Source organism: Acinonyx jubatus, chromosome A2 (assembly GCF_027475565.1).
Source record: "Acinonyx jubatus isolate Ajub_Pintada_27869175 chromosome A2, VMU_Ajub_asm_v1.0, whole genome shotgun sequence".
NCBI classification, from domain to species: Eukaryota; Metazoa; Chordata; class Mammalia; order Carnivora; family Felidae; genus Acinonyx; species Acinonyx jubatus.
In genome coordinates, this window is record NC_069383.1 from 47,032,801 (window position 1) to 47,049,660 (window position 16,860).

A 16,860-nucleotide genomic window follows, 5' to 3' on the forward strand; every position below is an offset into this window, starting at 1 on the left:
GGACCGTGAGATCATGACCTGAGCTGAAGTTGGATGCCCAACCAACTGAGCCACCCAGGCGCCCCAACAGTAACAATTTTGTAAGCCCCAAATCAGTCTAATGAATTTAGTATAATTACAATATATTTTAACAAGGTTATGTTTCAGAACTTGACAAGATGATCCGTAAATTCATACAGAAGATTAAAAGGGGAAGAATAGTCAAAACTCATTTTAAGAGGAAACACAAGAGGTATGTGAGCAGAGCGGAGGAAACTGATTCCAAACAGATATCAAGATCCTCTTTAAATAATAGCATGGGGCCCCTGGGTGCCTCAGTTGGTTAAGCATCTGACTCTTGATTTCTGCTTGGGTCATGATCCCAGGATCTTGGGATTGAGTTCTACATGGGGCTCTCTGCTTACTGCCTGGAGCCTGCTTGGGATTCTCTCTCTCTCCCTCCCTCTCTCTCTGCCCCTCTGCCACACGCATGCACTCCCTTTCTCTCTCTCAAAGTAAATTAAAAAAAAAAATTAAAAAAATAGTGTGGTATCAGCCCAGAGATAATTAGGCAAATGGAATAGAAGAGTCTAGAGTTAAACTCATTTACATATGATAGTAGTGGCACTTATTATTATTTTTTAAAGTCCATCTATTTATTTTTGTGAGAGAGAGAGGTGGGGCAGGGGAGGAAGGGACACAGAGAGAATTCCGAGCAGGCTCCGAGCTGCCAGCACAGAGTCCGACACGGGGCTTGAACCCACGAACCATGAGATCGTGACCTGAGCCCAAATCAAGAGTCTGACATGTAATATAGACTGAGTCACCCAGATACCCCCGTGGCATTTAAATTACAGGAAAAGCATTGCTCCAGTTGTCCTGAGTCAAGTGTCTCTCCACAAAGAGAAGATAAAATTAATCCAAACCACACTCTATACACAGACAATATCTAGATGGCTTAAAGATCTAAAAGGTGAAAAATTATACAATTATTGGGAAGAATATCACATGATGTTTTAGTGATATTTGCATATGGAATTATCTTCTAAACCAAATCCAACAAGCCCAAATCATAAAGGAAAAACAGATACATTTGATTATATTAAAATTAAAAACCTGTCTGATAACAAAACGCATGAGATACAAAGTGAAGAGACAAGCCACCATCCAAGAAAAGATATTTGCTATTCATGTAACCAGTAGAATTAGAATTAAAAAGGAAAGACAACAACCCAAGAGAAAAATGATGAACATTAACAATACCAGGAATACCCAGAGGAAGAACCGTGAATAGCCAGTAAACATTAAGAAACCATGCTTAGCACTCTTAAAATCCAACTTGTATTTTCTCAATGGTGAGTTATCCAGCCATAGCCTTTGTAACTTTCGCTGTTGTGTTTTGTGTATTTCCTAACTGATGTGTTTTGAACTTGCTGTTTTGATCTGGTCAGTCAACCTTTTAATGTTGGCTCTGCTGTTTCAACCTTGCTGCTCCTGAGAACATGCTTTTAACTTAAATTTTTAAATTTAAGTATGATTTACGTGCATTTATAGTTAGTGCTTTTGCATCCTAAGAAATCTTGTGTGCCCCAAATTCACAAAGATACTGTCCTGCTTCCTTGTAGAACCTTTAGACTTTTTACTTTTACATTTAGTTAAATGATCTATTCTGAGTTGTTTTTTTTTTTTTTTTTTGGTTTTTTTTTGTATGGTGTGAGACATGGGTCGACGTTCGGTTTTTTTCCTATATAGATAGATATTTGTTCCTTTCAACGTTTTGTTGAAAAGATCTTCCTTTTACCATTGAATTACTTTGGTACTTTGGCCAAAAATGAATTGACTGTGTAAGTGTGGGTTTATTTCTGAGTTCTCTCTTGTTCCACGGATATTTACACCATAGCATCTTGATGACTACACCTTTATAGAAAGTCCTGTAATTAGCTCATGTAAGTCCTCCAACTTGTTAAGTTCCAAGATGGTTCTGTTATTCTAGATCCTTTACATTTCCACTAAATGTTAGGATTCGTTTGTCAATTTCTACACTGGTGTTTTTTTTTTTTTTCCTAGCAGTTTTATTGAGATCTAATTCACTTACCATACAATTCACCCATTTAAAGTGTAAAAGTGAGGGGCGCCTGGGTGGCTCAGTCGGTTAAGCGTCCGACTTCGGCTCAGGTCACGATCTCACGGTCTGTGAGTTCGAGCCCCGCGTCGGGCTCTGTGCTGACTGCTCAGAGCCTGGAGCCTGTTTCAGATTCTGTGTCTCCCTCTCTCTCTGACCCTCCCCCGTTCATGCTCTGTCCCTCTCTGTCTCAAAAATAAGTAAACGTTAAAAAAAAAATTTAAAGTGTAAAAGTGTAAACTTCAAGTATACAATTCAAATGATACAACTCACAAGTGATTTTTGGCATATTACCTTATTAATTTTTTAAATTTTTCTTTATTTTTTAGAGAGAGAGAGAGAGAGAGGTAGGAGGAGCCTGGGTGGCTCAGTCGGTTAAGCGTCCTACTTCAGTTCAGGCCATGATCTTATAGTTTGTGAGTTCTACCCCCCGTCAGGCTCTGTGCGGACAGCTCAGAGCCTAGAGCCTGCTTCAGATCCTATGTCTCCTTCCCCTGATTGCTCTGTCTCTCTCTCTCTTTCAAAAATAAATAAAAACATTAAAGAAAATGAAAAAAAAAAGAGAGAGCACCAGCAGGGGGAGGGGCAGAGAAAGAGACAGAGACAGAGACAGAGAGAGAGAGAGAGAGAGAGAGAGAGAGGGAGAATCCAAAACAGGCTCCAGGTTCTGAGCTGTCAGCACAGAGCCTGACGCAAGGCTTGAACTCACTAACTGTGAGATCATCACCCGAGCCACAGTTGGATGCTTAACCGTCTGAGCCACCTAGGTGCTCCTACCTTATTAATTTTTAAAGATTGTGGTAAAATATATGTAACGTATATTTGCAATTTTAATAATTTTTAAGTAAACAATTCATCGACACTAAGTACATTCACAATGTAGCACGAACATCACCAATACCTAGTTCTGGAGCGTTTTCAGCATCCCAAACAGAAACTCTGTTACCAGTAGGCAGTAACTCCCCAGCTCGTGGTAGTTTCTAACCCACTTTCTGTCTCTATGAATTTGCTTATTCTAGATATTTCCTATAAGTGTAATCATATGTCTTTTGCATCTGGTTTATTTTATTTGGTGTATGTTTTCAAGATTCACCCACGTTATAGGATGTATCAGAACATCATTCTTTTTTATGGCTGAATAATTCATTCTTTTTATAGACACACATTTTGTTTACTGACGTATCTATTGATAGACGCTTGGGTTATTTCTACCTTCTGGCTATTGTGAATAACCTTTAATAACTATTGGCATACAAATGCCTCTTCAAGCCCCTGCTTTGAACTCTTTGGGTCTATGCCTTCGGGTAGAATCGCCGAGTCTTATGGTAATTCTATGCACAGATTTTGAGAAACTCAAACTGTTTCCATAGTAGCTACACCAGTTTACATTCCCACCAGCAATGCACAGCTTCCAATTTCTCCCTATTCTCACCACCACTTGTTATTTTCTGTTTTTTTTTTTTGTTTGTTTGTTTTGGTTTTTCATTTTAGCCATTTTAGTGGGTCTGAAGTGATGTCTCATTGTTGCTTTGATTTGCATATCTCTAATGACCAATGAAGTTGGGCCTCTTGTCATGTGCTCAGTTGGGCCATTTATATGTCTTCTCTGGAGAAATGTCTACTTCTCTTTTGCCCAGTTTTTAACTGGGCCGTTAGTCTTTTTGTTGTTGAGTTATAAGTATGTAAGTTTGTATATTCTCAATACGAGTCATTTGCCATTTATGATATGGCAAAGATAGGATAAAAGAGAGGGAAAGGTTAGGACGTGAGTTCCCTGGGTGGGGAAACACACATAATTTGGAACAATGCTGGGAGCGTTTGATCACAGCAAACATCCTCGGGCGTAAGGTTCCTCTTAAGAATGTCAGAGACACCACCTACTCCCCCTCAGCTTCCCTTCAGGAATTTGATAATCGAAATACCTTCCTAAAATAAGTAAACCATAAAGCTTATGTTGTACAAGGGACAGGATGACCCTCACACAATGGAATCCAGCCGATCGGGAATGGACAACCCAGCACCTAGAGCGATCAAGCCAACAAAGGTTAAGACCTGAGAAGAAACGAGAGGGAAGGGAAGGGGCCAACCCAAACCGTATGAAATAAAGACCCTTCCCTATAATCGGGGGTATTCACCTTTGAATGTGCCCTCTCTGCAAAGAGAGCTTTCAGACTATTCTTACTTCTAATCTTATAGTCTAATAAACTTTTGCTTACTGCTCATTGTATTCTGTGGCCACCTCTTGACTCTTCAAAGCAGCGAGACAATGAACCATGGGTATGGAGGTAAAAAATCCTGCAACACCTAATCAGACCTATGATTTACAAATATTTTCTCCCATTCTATAGTTTATCTTTTCACTTTCTCAACAATGTCTTCGATGCACAAAAGTTTTCAATTTTGATGAAGTCCAGTCAACCTATTTTCTCTTTTCTTGCTCGTGCCTTTCGTGTCATATCTACATGGTGGTATTTTTACTGGGATTGTACTGAATCTTTAGATGAATTAGTATCACATTGTGACACTACAATTTATGATACACCTATATTTGGTTTTCTGTTTCTGGTACAGAGGTGATAGAGCCCATGGAATTTCCTAAATTATAAGAGTGATCAAGAAGGCATTTTATTAAAAAAATGTTTTTGAGGTTTATTTATTTTGAGAAAGAGAGAGAGCAGGGGAGGGGCAGAGAGAGGAGAGAGAATGCCAAACAGGCTCCGTGGTGTCAGCACCGAAATCAAGAGTTGGATGCCTAACCTTTGAGCCACCCAGGTGCCCCGAGGCATTTTGATATTCACAACAAACCCCTTTCAACCACACCTGAGTCTCTGTTAATAAGATGACTTTTGGAAAGCACTTAAGGACAGGGGCTGGTTCCCAGGGGGACCAATCACGTGATTAGAGGGTTAGACCTTTCCGTCCCTGCCCTTGACCTCCAGAGAGGCAAGCCGGCTAGAGATTGAGTTCAATCATCAACAGCCAGTGATTTTAATCAATCGTGTCTATGTAATAAAGCCTCCATAAAAAACCCAAAAGGATGGGATTCGGAGAGCTTCTGCACTGAACACATGGAAGTGAAGGGAGAGGGTGAACTTGGAGAGGACATGGAAGCTCCCGCACCTGTCTGCACACCTTGCCCTATGCATCTCTTCCATCTAGCTGCTCCTGAGTTACAGCCTTTTATAAGCTGTTCAATGGAGGTAGATGTGTCTCTGAGTTGAGAACCACTCTAGCAAAGTAATCAATCTGAAAGGGGGTTGTCAGAACCTCTGAGCAACAGGTGGCCAGGCAACAACCTGGACTTGTGGCCGGCATCTCAAGGAGGGGTGGCAATCCTGTTAAGGACTAAGGAGTCCTTAACCTGTGGAACCCGACGCTTTCCGTGGGTAGACAATAGCCGAACTGAATTCAGTTGAATTGTAGGAGACCAGCTGGTGTTGGAGAATTGCTTGGTGGAGTGAACAAGGAAACCAAACACCTAACACATCGGAGCCATTCTATCGTTGTCAGATGTTCCAACCTATGAACATGGTATGCCTTTAAAAATTTATTTTAGGGCTTAGATATGTTTGATAGTTTTCAGTGTAGAGGTTTGGTATGTACTTTACTAAATTCATTCCTGATTATTTTCTAATTTTCTGGGTTTTTTTTTGCTAGAAAAACTGTAGAAATACAACTTATGCTTCTATATTGATTTTGTGTCCTACGAATATCGTAAATCGGGCTATTAATCCCAATAGCCTTTGTACAGTCCTTAAGGTTTTCTACATATATCACTTGCAGATAAAAGGTTTTCTTTCTTCCTTTTCAATCTGTATACATTTTCTTTTCTTGCCTTGCTGCGTTGCTGGGAGCTCAACTTCAACAGTGAATAGAAGTTGTATGTTGAGCACACACATGCTTACCTTCTTCCTGATTGTGGCAGGAAAGCATTCATTACCATCTTGTTAGGTATAATGCCACCTAGTGTTACAGGTTGAATTGTGTCCCTCCAAGAGATCCAGTTCAATTCTAAACTCCTAATTCCACGTATCTGTGAATGTCATCTTATTTGGAAATAGAGTCTTTGCAAATATATATGCAAGTTAAAATGAGGTCATACGGGATTAGGATGGGCCCTAAGTCCAATGATTGGTATTCTCGTAAGGAGAGAGATTTGGAGACGTAGGGAAAAGACAGCCGTGTGAAGATACGGGCAGTCGCTGGCGTTAACACTGGCGCCTGCCAAGGCACACCAGGGATTGCTAACAACCACCAGCAAGAGGTAAAGAACGATTCTTCCCTAGAGCCTTTGAGAGCCAGCGTGGCCCTGCTAACCCCAGAATGGAGACAGTAAGTGCTGTGTTCAGCCGCCATGTTTGTGGTAACTCGCTATTGCCCTAGGGGATGAATACACCTAGTTTTGTGGTAAAAGCTGTTCCTGAACTTTTGGTTTTGCCGTCTAGTTGCTCTGTTCTTGTGTGGGAATTCAGAGACTGAATACGACACTGCCGCCACTCCTGTCTTCCCAGGATCTCTCTTCACATCAGTGGCTTTAAATTGTTGACGGTCCAGCCTACGTCTTCACGTGGTGAATGTTCCATGTGTATTCTGCAAACGGACGTTCTACAAACGTCAGGGAGGTGAGACGGTGGATAGTGTCTGTCAGGTCTCCAGTCACTTGTCACCAAGAGAATGCCAACTGCCACACCATTCTTTACGCCCCAGCTTCTCTGTGGGCCCCTAGGAAGCCTGCGTCCTATGCTCTCATCCTCTAAAACGATGTGCTCCCTGCTCTGGGCTCCTGAAGCATTTTTTTTTTAATGTTTTGTTTTTTTTTTTTTTTTTTAAAGTAGGCTCTACGCCCAACTTGGGGCTTGATTTCACAATCCCTCGATCAAGAGTTGCACTCTCTACCGACAGAGCCAGCCAGGTGCCCCTGTTTACACTTCTTGTGGAGCTTGTGTTACATTCTGTTTTATAGCACAGTTATTTCAAGAAGGCGCCTTATCTCCATTCCTAGACCGCAAATTCCTGGAGAGCAGGAAGTGTATCCGACTCAGTCCTGCGTTCGCAAGGCACCCATCGCAACGCTTGCATCCCACAGCTATTCATTCGTTTGCAGCGTTTTTGTTTCTTGCCCCGTTGTGGAGACATGTCTTTGACACCACCACCTCAGTCTGACAGATGAGGAAACGAAGACGCTAGGGGTTAAAGGACTCGCTCAAGGTGACCCGGACTGCAAACCGCAAAGGCAGGACCAGAATCCAGATCTGTCCATGCCAAGGCCGGTCCGGAGCTTCCCCCTCACAGCCAGGAGGATGAGGAGGGTCCAGAAGGGCCCGCACAAAGGGTGAGCACCCACTCCGTGTTCAGGAGCCTTGCGGGCCCTGAAGGTGCCACCGCGCGTGTGCCTGTCCGGGTGAGCGAGGCAGCGTGCCCAGCGATTTTCACACGCGGCCTCCTTCTCTCTTTGCAAGGATCTTATGAACGGGGGGGGCGTGCAACCGCCTCCTCTTGGTTTCCGGCGGAGAAAGGGAAGCCCAGAGAAGGTAAGGAGCACGCTTAAGAGCCCCACGGCTGGGGTGCGGCGGACTGGGATGCGAGCCCAGGTCTGGCGGGTCCCGGAGTCTCTGCTCTCCCGTCCCAAGTGCGGCGGGAAGATGCGGGCCCGGGTGTCAGCCTGCGTGGGCTCACATCTCGGTCCCGCCTGGCGCGCACGTGCTCCCTGGGCCGACAGAGCCACACTGCCAAGTCTCAGTCCCCTCCCCGCCCCCGTGTTAATGGTGCCAATAACATATACTGCATGGTTGTGCTGGGGGGTGGACGAGGTGAGCTATTTGAAGTTGTTCACACGGTTCTGGGTAGTCCATACATATTCACCATTATTGCTGTTATTTAGGAAGGAGGTCGAGGCCAGCGGAACCCGGAGCGTCGGCCCCAGTGTCCTGATGCTGTCGCGGTACCACATAGTCCTGACTTCATGGGACCCCCAGGCGGCTCCAGTTTTCGCCTGCTGCTCAGTTTCCTTCTATTAACCACAAAAGAATACGCCCATATATTCTGTGGAGGCAGGAAGCATCGAGAGAGAAATAGGACAATCTGGCCAAGGGCACATGTCTCTGGACTTATTTAAAACGTCCTCAAGCTTCTTTCAGTTACAAGCGACAGAGCCTTCATTCCAATTAGATCTCAATAAAGGGGGAGGTACCGATTTGTGCCGCTGGGAAGGACAGGCGTGGAGCTGGCCCCAGGCATGGTCTGATCCAGCCCTCCGTATTCTCTCTTGCTCGGGCTCTCCACCCCTGGGTGCTGCCATCTCTCAGCTCTCTCTGTTGCCCTCATTTCCTCCCAAAGCGGACCTCCCGGCAGCCAAGGGAGGGCAGGCGGCGGATGAGTCATTCTCGTGCCATCTCGGTTTGTAACCCGAGAGGAGAGGGATTGTCTTCATCAGCTCGGGCTGCTAGAACCAAATGCCACAGGCTGGCTGGCTTCCACAAGGGATGTGTATTTCTCCCAGCGCCGGAGGCGGGAGGTCCGAGGCCAGGATGCCAGCACGGCACCTCTCTTGGCGTGGCTCAGCTTTACTGCCCGGCGATTTCACTTGGGTGGGGACAGGGTTGACATTTTCTTTCCAGACTCACAGAGGCACGAAGATAGAAACGTCTCAGCTCCTCCGATGGACTGCAGCCAATGCATGTGCAACATTCCTACGGTGCTGAGTCTTTGTGGCTTCCTTCTTGTAAGATTTACGGTCAGTCACTGCAAACAGTCTCTCTTTCCATTTCTTCATTTGTTTCAGATGTCCTGGGCAGGTCGCTAGGTATCATAATGGCGTTCAATTTTTCCGGTTAGACCAAAAGAATGCAGCACTTTTCAGCTGCATAAAATTGGGAGTTTTAGATGAGTAGTATCTTTGTGTGCCTGAAGAGATAGTGGCTCCTGAGTGAAAAATAGCCAGTGCCAAAAAAGGAAGTGTGGTGGGATTAAGTTAAAAGCTTAGAGCGTCTTGCTAGGAGTTACAAAGCAATGTCACTACAAGGATCAACATAAAACAGGCACCCACCTACACTACACAACGCTTTTTCACCTTGTTTTAAAAACACGCCCCGCCCCTTCTATTTTAAAATAAAAATATAGCATGGTTCTCAAATAAAAGTCAAGCAATATAATAAGGCACAAAAAAGAAGAGACTAAAACAAAATCAATACCCACCTAACAATAACCGCCATTAACTTTCCGTTGGGTATCATTTCTGACTTTTTCCTCCTTACACAGATAGCAACGAAAGGATAGAGGCGTTTATAGTCATAGATTTACGTTCATTTTCATTCATCATGTTTATTCCTAATCACATTGATTTTAAAAAATAACGCTTGGCTCCTTTGCCTGCATTTAAGACAGAAACCAAAGTAAATTGAAACCACTACTAAACTTAATATTTTTTTCCCCCAACAGGTATTTAAAACTCTATTCAAGCTTATTTTTTAAAAAGGTACCAACAGACTCAAGAGGTCGGTCGCATGTTTGTTTCTTTAGACGACATCAACTCTCTGTTATGAAGAGACTGACACGCTTATATTTCCCTTTCCCACTCCCAATTTACTAGTTATATTATTAAGGCTTATATCTCGTGCAGTCTGAATCTACAATGCAATTCCCAGTTTGGCCTTCGTTCTTTATGTAAATTCAATGCACATCACCTGCCGTTTTGTTACAAGCTCCTCCGTTATTGAGCTATTTGATTCGCCTTTTCTATCAAGCGGTTTCCTCAAGAAGGGCTTGTGGGTGTTGTTTTCCCTGAGTTTTGCACTCTTCACATTGTATTTGACAACGTGGCTGGCAATCACCTACTTAGTCACTCTTTTTCCTACGTCGAACTTTGGAGATATTTCTCCATTACCTCCTGGCATTGAATCTTGTGGTAGAGAAGTTTAAGACCCTTGGCTGGCTTGCTTTTTCCGCCTCAATTTTTTTCAGGCTTGATGTTTATGGACTCCATCGGGTTATATTTTCGTGTCAAGTGGTTTCTCTCAGATTGCCTAGAATATAGGACCCTTTTTCAATCTGAAGATTCATTCCTTCATTTCAGGAGAACTTTCCTGTATTATATCTTTCAATACTTTTTTTAGTTCCTTGTTTTGGTCACCAAATACGCATATGCTAGGGTATCTCTGTCTTCCTACAATTGTCGTCTCAAGAATTACTCTGGCTTTTGCAGTCGTCTCAACCTCCAGCCTTTTCTTCCATGGTATCTAGTTTTCAACCATGTTTCTTGCTATTTCTAATTCACTTATTTATTCTAGAAGAGTGTTATTTTGGCTAAGCCGTTTTCTTCGCTCTTCAGCCTGCCTTTTTTGGGGGGACGTGCCTGGGTGGCTCAGTCGGTTTGTCTGCTTCAGCTCAGGTCGTGATCTCGTGGTTTGCGAGTTCGAGCCCCGTGTCAGTCTCTGTGCCGACAGCTCAGAGCCTGGAGCCTGCTTTGGATTCCGTGTCTCCCTCTGCTCTCTGCCCCTCCCCCGCGCATGCTCTGTCTCTCTCAAAACTAAATAAAACATTAAAAATTTCTGACAGAGAGACAGAGCGTGCGCAGGGGATGGGCAGAACAAGGGAGACACAGAATCCAAGGCAGGCTCCAGGCTCTGAGCTGTCAGCACACAGCCCGACGCGGGACTCAAACTCATGAACCGCAAGATCGTGACCTGAGCAGAAGTCAGACGCTCAACCCACTGAGCCACTCGGGTGCTGCAGTGTAGTCTGCCCTTCATCCTGTTGTTTAATCAGCTCATATATGAGCTTTCGTCTTATTGGATTCATGCTCTTTTGAGTTCTTGTGAGAACACAGTGTACCTGTGGGAACTTTTGCTTCTTTAGGTGAGCTTCTCTTCCCAACTGATTTCATCTGTTCCCCCACCCATTCTGGTGGCTGTGTGTTTACGTGGTCGCTGGGTCATTTTATTTAGATTTGCTCATGTGGAAGGTGGCTCCGTACAGACCATTTATTTGCTTTGATATACTGTTGGCACGTATGCTGTCTTATTTGACGACTTCTCTTCTCCTGGGCTTCCGTTCTATGATGATTTCTAAGTACTTAATAACCAGTACAACACAGACACTGAACAAACAGAAGAGAGGGTGGCCACAGCTCTGGGGTAGGAGCCCGAAGACGCCATGTTGGGCCACACGTTACTTCTCTCGTTGCCGGTCGGCGGTCTGGAGTTGGGGGGTTTCTTGTGAGAGGGGCCAGGGTGGCCAGAGCAGTGTGAGCTGCTTCCGTCAGCGATCATTTACTTCCTGGTATAGAAGTATTTTGATATTTTAATGACCAGCATAGCCATAGAAGTATCAGCCAAACCAACCTGCTTGTCTGTGTCTGCATGTGGGAGGAAGGAGGAGCTGTGCGTACACATTTTTGGTTGGAAGGATTAGACTCTGCTCTGTCTTCTGATACTTGCTTGCATCAACTCCTGCACCAGGGTAACTTCCGAATCTGCTACAGGAGGAGACCTTCGGGATGTGGTTTTGTCTCTTAATTCCGGGACAGGCTGGTTTTTCCTGTTTCTTGTTCTCGTGTTTCACCCATCTCTCTCCAAGAGAGAGTTGGATAATGGAACCAACTCCCCCGTCCTTCCCCAACACACACACACATGCCAGCCCTACTCAGAGGAAGGAAGAGATGTCTACTCATCTTGCCCCAACTCTCCAATCAGTTTCCTTCCAAAACCTGAGGTTTTAATGAGCATTCTGGAGTTTGCAAATGCCCTCAATAGGGTGGCAGGATTAGGAACTCTTTTCATTCTTGCCAGAAAATCTGGTCTTTTTCTTTGGTGATCATCTTTTGGAGTTTGGGGCTTAATGGCAAGGTTGGGCTCCTTCCCTTGCTTTGTTGATGGTGAATATATATATATATATATATATATATATATATATATATATATATATATATATATATGTATTTTTTTTTTAAACTGTTTTTCACCTTTAAAATTTTTACTTATTTTGGTAGTTCATTTTGTTAGGATTTAGGGGATGAAGGTTTTGTGATCTGGTCTTACTTATCCTAAACACACACACACCAAAAGACAAAAAAACCCAAAGCACAATTTTATTTATTTAAAAAAAAAGGTGTTGTTTTTTTTTTAATTTTTAAATTTTAACTAGGCTCCATGCCCAATGTGGGGCTTGAACTCATGACCCTAAGATTACGAATCATATGCTCTACTGACTGAGTCAGCAGGGGACCCCCCAAAAGCACAATTTGAAATGTCAAAACCAGCAACTCTGGGTTCTCAGTCGGGCTGCATATTATAATCACGGGGGAGATTTTACCAATACAAATGTCAGGCTGCTTTCCAGAGACTGATTTAAGTGATCAGGAGGGGCTTAAACATCAGTGTTTTTATTTGCTTGTTTTTTTTAAGTCCTTCTAGTGATTTACTTAAACGTATAGAGCTGAAAACTATGAACTGGACTTTGTCTTCTAATTGTTCCTAATTTGATACACATAAGCGCCATTTAAAAAAACATTTTATACCTGCATTAATTAAGGTAATATGTGGGAAATCAAAGAGCTATGTCCTGGGTTAGGAGAACATAGGGAACACACTGCAAAGAAGAACACTGCTTTCTGGCCTTGCTGAAAACAGCAGGCCAGTGTCTAATTAACGTGTATATAGAGGCTGGGTCCTGCCTGTGCTCATGAATTCCTTAGACCATGTTATCTATGGAATATTTTATCTTCTTCTCCACCCTGCTTTCTGCATCTGCTCTTTTACAGTCTTGGGAACCGCCTTGTTTTTCTGCATGCTTTCTACATGCAGCCCACTGACGTATCGCACAATGTTTCCCTGGATGTATGCTCAATAAATGTGGGAGCTTGAAAGCAGCTCAGGGAGACTTCCCTTAGCCTCTCTCTCACCTCTCTTGACTTGCATGGAGTCTTGAGTAATCCTTTCTGCTGACCTCAGCTTTGCCGGACAAAGCCGAAGACCAAACCCACAGCACAATATAAAAAACACAAATTATTTATACTGAGTGGTCAGGCACTCAGAGTATTTGAGTAGCAGAGGAAGCAGGAAAGGAGAGTTGCACAGGGTTTTGCTTCAGAATATTCTTATCTAGTTGGATAATGGAACCAACACACCTAAAGAACCAGGGGAGCACCGTGTGAGGTAATGCCCAACTTCTAAGACAGTTTTAGAATCCTTCCATGGGCAAGGAAGGCAGTGTCGGGTGCTAGATGCCCTGACTTGAATAAGGTGAAGTTCACGATTTAGTGAGGAAGGTGCTACAACCAATAAACAAAAGACTCATCCAAAGAATGTCTAGCTCTCTTGGGAGTCATGCTTCCTATCCGTAAGTTCTAATTTATGCGGTATTGTTTAGAAGCGCAGGTGTTTAGAGGTGAACTTAATGGCTGGGATTATTGTGTGGGGCAGTTTTTGAGGTGAGGTTCAGTCTGGGCTTTGAGGAAGGGGAAGGGAAAAGGGCATTCCAAGTTTGTGAAAGAATCTGAACCACGGCACGGAGTCATAAAGTGTTCTCAGATTTGGAAGGCAGTGGCAGACAGGTTGCAAGAGCACCGAATTCAGAGGTCAAGGCTGCAGCCACCGGAGTGAGGAGGCTGAGGCAGGCCTTCATAGCCAACTGGGTAGAGAGAGTGGAAGTGAGGCAGGAGCTCAGGGTGTCGGAATTTCCTGCCTGAGTGACTGGAATAATAGTGACGCCACCTACGTAAATGGCAAAGCTTAAGAGGTGACCGAGTGTGGACTGAGGGTTTCAGATGAAGGTAGGACATCTAAGAAGATCAGAAGGCAAGTGGGTCTGGTTGGAGCTCAAGACCACAATCCAGGTGAGCGGCTTGTACTTGAAGGTAACTTAAGGGCTGTCCACATGGGAGTCTGCTATCGCAGAAGCATCTGCGGCTGCTATCTGGACATGAATGAATTTAACAAGTTTGCAGAGAAGGGGGGTAGAGAGCCAGGTCTAAATCAGGAGGAGCCAGGCAGAAAGTCCGAGCCCCATCTGCCCTAGTGACTCACAAAACCTGGGGGAAGGTTTGGTCAGTGACACGTAACGGTCAGTGGAAAGGTAAAGGTCAGGGGGAATGTCGAAGGTGATCTCATGCAGAACTCTGAATCAAGATCTGACTTTTAAAACATCTAAAAACTTTTCAACAACTTGGACTGTCAAGCCAAAGCAGCAAACCCTAAAATTGGCCGCACACTCAGTGTTAGCAAAGATGTGACAATTCTGTTCTCTAAAAAAAGGAGATGTGATTACACAGCAAACCACCTAAGTGTGATTTGTGTCTCCAGTCCAATGCTGATGTCAGACCATTAACACTCATCGATTCTTTCAGCCTGAACCATCCCTGCTACAAAGGCAGTTATCTCCATTTTGTGCCTCTGGAAAGAATGATGGTGATGAGGACAGTGTCAGGGTGTGTGTATGTGTGTGTGTGTGTGTGTGTGTGTGTGTGTGTGTATGAACGTATGAAGGGTGTGATGTGTGCTTGTATAAAGGGTCTCAGACATCTAACTGACACATGTGAACGTAGAACAAATACAAACACCAACTCTAGGACGGTTCCATTCCTATCTAATTGTTCATTTGGTTTCTCCATCACAGCCACTAAGCACAGATTTTCCAAGTGAACCTGTGTTTACTGTAGAAAAATAGAAGAGACAGAAAATGTACTCGGATTCAGATTCTGGAAGAATAACACGCAGCAGACACAGCCTCTCGTCAGCTGGTCCCTCATGATCAGGAGGCTACTCTATCCCCTACCCATTGGAACTCAGGACAGATATTGAAACATGTTCTCTTTCTGAACACACCTTGGTTCATCCTCCAGGAAGCTTATCTTTCCATGGCTCCCAAGTACTACAGAGGGCGGTGCCAAGGGACAAAAGCCGACTCTTCACACACCTTCTGATAGCACTGCTCCTGGTAGGTATGGAGAAGGCAGGAGATAGCTGGTCCTCACACAGCCATCCCTGGCAGTATTGAAGTTTAAGGGTTTGTGAGAACAAAACCATTGCAAAAAAGCTCCTAGGGTTCTGTGGAGAAAGTGCCCATAACTTAGAACAAGCAGAGAGCTCATACAGACTGACTTCAGGTATGGACAGGCACTTCCGTTTTTATACAGCAAGGGGGACAAGGGTGGTGGTTCTTCAATGTAGGCCACTTTGTTTTTTCTTTAAGATTTGCCCGGGGGTGCCTGGGTGGCTCAGTCGGTTAAGCGTCCGACTTCGGCTCAGGTCATGATCTCGCAGTTTGTGAGTTTGAGCCCCGCGTCAGGCTCTGTGCTGACAGCTCAGAGCTTGGAGCCTGCTTCGGATTCTGTCTCCCTATCTCCCTGCTCCTCCCCTGTTCATGCTCTGTCTCCCTCAAAAATAAATAAACATTTAAAAAAAATTAAAAAAAAAAAAAAGATTTGTCCGGGGGCGGTGCCTGGGTGGCTCAGTCGGTTAAGCATCCGGCTTTGGCTCAGGTCATGATCTCACGGTTTGTGAGTTCGAGCCCCATGTTAGGCTCTGTGCTGACAGTTCAGAGCCTGGAGCCTGCTTCGGATTCTGTGTCTCTCCCTCCCTCTACTCCTCCCCTGCTCGTGCTCTCTCTCAAAAATAAACATTAACAAAAGTAAAAAAAAAAAAAAAAAAAAAAAGATGTGCCCATATTCATTGGGGAACAGAGACACATATGCTCATCATAGTGATTGTTTCAAGGGACAGACGCCCACCAGAGGAGGTGTAAGGAGAGTTGGGGCTGTATTGTAAAGGTCCACCTTTCTCCAGGGGAGGACTCCCAGGGCAGGAAAGCAGGTCTCCTGAGCACTGGAAGTAGGAAAGAGAAAGTCAGCCTGCCGAGAAAGTTTGTAGATGCCCTGGCAGTTACACGGTTCCTCAGTGGGCCCACACCATCTGTTTTCTGTCTCTACCAGCTGTCTCTTCTCTCTCTCGCACGTGGCCCAACACGGCCACTCCAGCAGAGTCCACGTGAACCTTGCGCTCAAGGACCTACCACAACTTCACTTGCTTCTCTTCCTTCAATCCTGCTTCCCTGACTTCTAATTGGCTCAGATCATGTATTTAAAGAGGTGGCTGGTTGGGGCACCTGGGCGGCTCAGTCGGTTGAGCGTCCGACTTCAGCTCAGGTCATGATCTCGTGGTTTGTGAGTTCGAGCTCCACATCGGGCTCTGGGCGGACAGCTCAGAGTCTGGAGCCTGCTTCGGATTCTGTGTCTCCCTTTCTCTCTGCCCCTCCCTTGCTCATGCTCTGTCTCTCTTTCCTTCAAAAATAAATAAACATTAAAAAAGTAAAAATAAAGAGGTGGCTGGAGAGGAGGCCTCATGCGGGCAATTGACAGGAAGCTTCTCTGTGGACAGTGTGGTTTCACACACCAGCCATGCAGACCCATCTACCTGCAGGTATTTAATATCCACCAACAAGCATACAAGAGAGAAAACCCAACAGGTGCAACCCTACTTTGGCATCAAGTGATTTCGAAAAAAGTATGGCCTATTGAACGTGAACTTTTTAATCACACAGCCACTCACATATTAGGCATAGCAAACTCATCTATCTGTTCTGCATTTGTGGTTTTTCTGAAAACAGAATTAAAACCGGGCCAAAGAACAGAGCCACTGTGAAAGGAGCTAATGGTTCTAGAATGCTAGGCACACCCAGTGCAATGCCATTACAGAGGTCTTTTGATGCTTCAAAATTAATTTCTGTTTAGGTTTTAACCAGTTTTATAAAGATTTCGGAGCTAGGCT

The 16,860-nt window shown here is 44.4% G+C and overlaps 1 protein-coding gene and 1 long non-coding RNA gene across 2 annotated transcripts in view; one reads left to right on the forward strand and one right to left on the reverse strand.

Moving 5' to 3' along the window:
* The window catches only part of PLEKHA8 (pleckstrin homology domain containing A8), a 91,202-nt gene that overhangs the window by 12,372 nt on the left and 61,970 nt on the right, over positions 1–16,860 (reverse strand). The window lies entirely within an intron of this gene.
* Positions 7,123–16,152, forward strand: LOC128314756 (uncharacterized). Its single transcript, XR_008296754.1, has 3 exons — positions 7,123–7,632; positions 9,539–9,594; positions 14,711–16,152. It is a non-coding gene; the product is annotated as an uncharacterized LOC128314756 (long non-coding RNA).